Source organism: Stegastes partitus, unplaced genomic scaffold (genome assembly GCF_000690725.1).
Source record: "Stegastes partitus isolate 25-593 unplaced genomic scaffold, Stegastes_partitus-1.0.2 Scaffold522, whole genome shotgun sequence".
Classification (NCBI taxonomy): domain Eukaryota; kingdom Metazoa; phylum Chordata; class Actinopteri; family Pomacentridae; genus Stegastes; species Stegastes partitus.
This window is the reverse complement of record NW_007578253.1, coordinates 447,377-451,753: the sequence shown is the minus strand read 5'-3', so window position 1 is coordinate 451,753 and position 4,377 is coordinate 447,377.

Here is a 4,377-nt window from a genome sequence, read left to right as displayed (position 1 = left end):
AGCCGGAGAACCCGGAGAGAACCCACGCTGCACGGGGAGAACATGCAAACTCCACGCAGAAAGATCCTGGTGGCTCCACCGGGACGCGAACCGGCAACCAACTGCACCACCTTGCAGCCCTTGTCCAAAAATGTAATTTCAAATTCATTAACATCTACTCCCCACTACCAAAATCTGTAATTTGTAATATACAATGAATTTTAGACACTGAAAACAAATTTAGTGAGCAGAAATTTAACACCAACAGCTCTTTAACAGAGTTTAATCATTTCAAAACTCATTCAGTAATGCATTGATGCATTTAGTTGGCCCTGGTTTAGCTTTTTTGGCGCGGTGGCCACCAGACTGTCACATGAATAGACACTCAACACTATCTACCTGTGTGTGAATAAAATAATCCAGATGGAGGTTTTTTGTTACTTTTTTACCCCACACATGCCAACACAGCTCATTCAGTTATTCCATCTAAAAGAGAAGGTGAATCCTGCCACCTGGTGGACAGATGGCCCCACTGCAGCTTGTGTGTTGTGCATTTTCATCAGTGTGACTTCTACTTCAACCTGTTTGAACACAGTAAGTAAAGCACAAATACACACAAACACACACACACAAATACAAATGAACATAACAGATAAACTTCTGTTTGTATCTTTTATCTTCTATTATCTAATCTGTGTGTCTTTGTTTCTTCATCTGCGTAGGAATGGGCAGGTTTTGTTCAAGCACCCAACTGAAGCTTTTACTGCTGCTCTGAATATCTTCCATTTCAAAGTGCACTTGCTCTCACTTATGGTCTGTAGCAGTGGTCAGCCAATTTCAGCTGAAACACAATCATCTTATATTTCATTTCTAGCAGCTATTTCTACTGATTTAAAGACACTCCTTGTCCTGTAATCACCAGAGAGCCTTCCAAAGACAGGACTTTACTGATTGCAGTCTTGAGTTCTTTATTTAGTAAATTCTGCATATGTGATGGGCTGCAAGGTGGCTCGGTGGTTAGCACTGCTGCCTCGCACCAAGAAGGTCGCCGGTTCATGTCCTGGTGAGGACACCCGGGATCTTTCTGCATGGAGTTTGCATGTTCTTCCCATGCAGCGTGGGTTCTCTCCGGGTTCTCCAGCTTCCTCCCACAAGCTCCAAAAACATGTTGAGGTTAATTGGTGAGTCTAAATTGTCCGTAGGTGTGAATGTACAGACAATTCCTTGATGATGCTTGGTTCTTTGTCTCAAAGTGTAGCCCTGTGATAGACTGGTGACCTGTCCAGGGGCCTGTACTACACAGCATGATCAACATACCCAGGATATCTTTCAGAGATCCGGCTGGACTAACCCTAACAACCGCACTGAGGATAACTGGTCCTACGACAGTGTTTATCAACTCGGTAAGTCAACCCAGGTTTGTCTGATCCGAGTATGAGCGTGTGCACATAAAATGGGCGGCGTTATCAGCATCTGACCAATCGCGACAATGGACAAGTCTGGTTGCAGAGCAGCTCACTTTACCACAGAGGAGCAGAATATAGTCTTTACAAAATATGCAGCGGCCAAAGGCAGGAAGGAATGCTGGCAGAAAACTGATGACTGTGTGAATGCATAAGTTAGTTTATAATCTTATAAAATATGATCACTGTTCCATCATGAAGGCACATATCAGACAATAAGCACATCTGAGGATTCCTGTTAATTAATGTGTTGCCTAATGTATATACTTCTAGCATATCAGACATAGTTTTACTTTCAGCTGTAACCCTGGCTGTGTGAAAAGGACGTGGGAACAAATTAAGAACAAACATAAAAACATAATTCAAAGCAGTGTAGGATTATTAATGTATCCTACAAATACAAGCTTTAATGCTAAAGTCAGTTTACTGTTGACTTTGGTAAAGTTGGAAAGATATTCACAGATTCGGACTTCCAGCATCAATAACTCTTTACCGAAACATCATCAACACACAAACTATGCCTCTTTACCATCAGTGTGAGGTGGACAATATACTACACAATCATTTTTATGAAAAGCAGTTGTTTTTCATGCAGCAGGAATAACACTGGTCTCTGTGTGCAGCCGGCTGTGAGACCAGAGCGCAGGAACTGTCTGCAAGTTGCAACACTGCTGCTACAGCGAAGACACACACACTGCAAACATATCTAATAACGTCACTGGTATTCACTGCAGTGTCACCAAAATCACTACAGCCGTCACTTGTCTCCTACAACACTTGGTTTCACAAAAAAAATCATAATTTTTATGGATTTTTATTATTAATAAAATTCAATAACTTCACTGTACTGCACTGGAGAATTATCAAAAACCCCACATACTAACAGTCTCCTTCCTGTCCTACATTAAAACTCAATTTGGAGATTTCAATGTTGCCTTAATTTTCATATGCTCATGGGTAAGGGATGCTGCTGCTGCATCAGCACCACTCTCTTTTAACGAATCACACAAGGATGCAAAAGCATGACCAAGCCACTAGCCAATCAGGGGCAACTTTCATTAAATTCTTCCTGAGCCATCTTGTCAGTCTGCATAACTCCCATGAGGAAAAGGATTGCACTTAAATGTCCTGGAAATTTTTTATCTCCACTTCAGCTGCATCTTTATAACTAAGTAATCTTATGTTTATTTATTTATCTTGAGAATAGAATGGAATAAAACTTTATTGATCCATTCAGAACTGGTCGTGGGCGTGGTCCAGATTTCCTGAAGTCTATGACCAGTTCCTTTGTCTCTGAGGCGTTGAGCTGCAGGTGGTTTTCTCTGCACCAGACAACAAAGTCGTCCACCAGACTCCTGTACTCACTGCCTCTGTCATCCTTGTCCACGAGTCCACTCCCATCCTTTCTTACTTTCCCCGCAGTAGCGGGGGCTGGATGGTATTAAAGGCACTTGAGAAGTTCATAAAAAGAATCCTCACAGTGCCGCTTCCCTTGTCCAGGTGTGAGTGGGCTCGATGGAGGAGGTACAGCACAGCATCCTCCACCCCAACATGTGCCCAGTAGGCAAATTGTGGAGGGTCCTGGGCGTGTTGAACCTGGGGCCTGAGGAGGTGGAGGAGGAGCCGCTCAAGCGTCTTCATCAGGTGTGAAGTGAGTACCACCGGTCGGTAGTCATTCATCTCGCTGGGCCGGGTCTTTTTCGGCACCGGAACGATGCAGGATGTCTTCCAGAAGGTGGGCACTGTCCCCAACGTTGTCCTATATGTAAATATAACCTTAGACACTTGTTGAAATATGTACATTACAAAATGAAAATATTCAACCTTGTAAAACTGAAATGTAATGTTTTTAGTTCTGAGTTATGTCTTCATATATTCATTAGTTTTACTGCAGTTTTACATATTGGACCACTTGATAATAAGTTCTATTATTGCTTGTGTCATTTTACCAAAGTTAGTTGCAGTTTAAGACAATGGGAAGAGTTTAAAAAAAAAAGGAAGCACAGCTCAAAGGAAAGACCTATGGGCAATGGCAGGAGGAATGGAAGCACTGGCCAGAACAATGAAGAGTGCTAACATTGCAAACAGATATACAGGTTATGACCCCTCCAGATGAAGAAGAACACCTCGAAGTGGACGTCTCTGTTTGCTGGAAGCAGCTCAGCAGCAGCTCGCAGTCAGTCTTCACCTGTTTCCAGTAGAAATCCATGTCGCTGCCGCTCAAACTCACTCACAGACTTGAACCGTCTTCTGTTGGTGGGGCTACATGTTCGTCTTTGCACCGGTTTAATGAGAAAACGGCTCTGGGCTCCCGGAGGGTAAACAAACGGCTCCAGCACGACTGTCGCGGATTTCGTGAGCCTTCAGCGGCCGACATCTCTGTGAACCAATGAGCTCACTCGAAGTGAGTCGCACATGTGTAGAACTGATCACTGCACAACAGGTGTTGCTACAAAAACACTTTTAGAATCATTTCTGCTCGTCCGTCTCTGACTGACCTGAATTTACAACACAATGAAATAGTAATATTGATGAAAAATGTATTAAGAAGTTTCTGCATTTATGAAAACGTAACAAATAAAATCAAAAATACCAGCCGATGTAGATTCTGCAGATTTTGTCACGAGTTAAACTTGCAGCTGTTTGAACAACAATATCCCAAGACCTGTTAAGAAAAAAAAAAAAAAGATTCTTGTCATAACATTGACTCAGAATCTACAATCTCTGATTATGGGTGAGTTCGAATATGTAATAATTTGAGGTCGTCATGAAGACTTCCATCTTTGAGCTTATATTAATGTAAAAACTGAGTCAGCTAGAGACGTTTCTGAACCACGTGTAGCTGCATGTCGCATGAATACAGAAGAAAAAAGAAAGTTATTTTTGTTTAACTTCTATAACTGACTGAGCAGATATGACAAGTTGTACGACACTG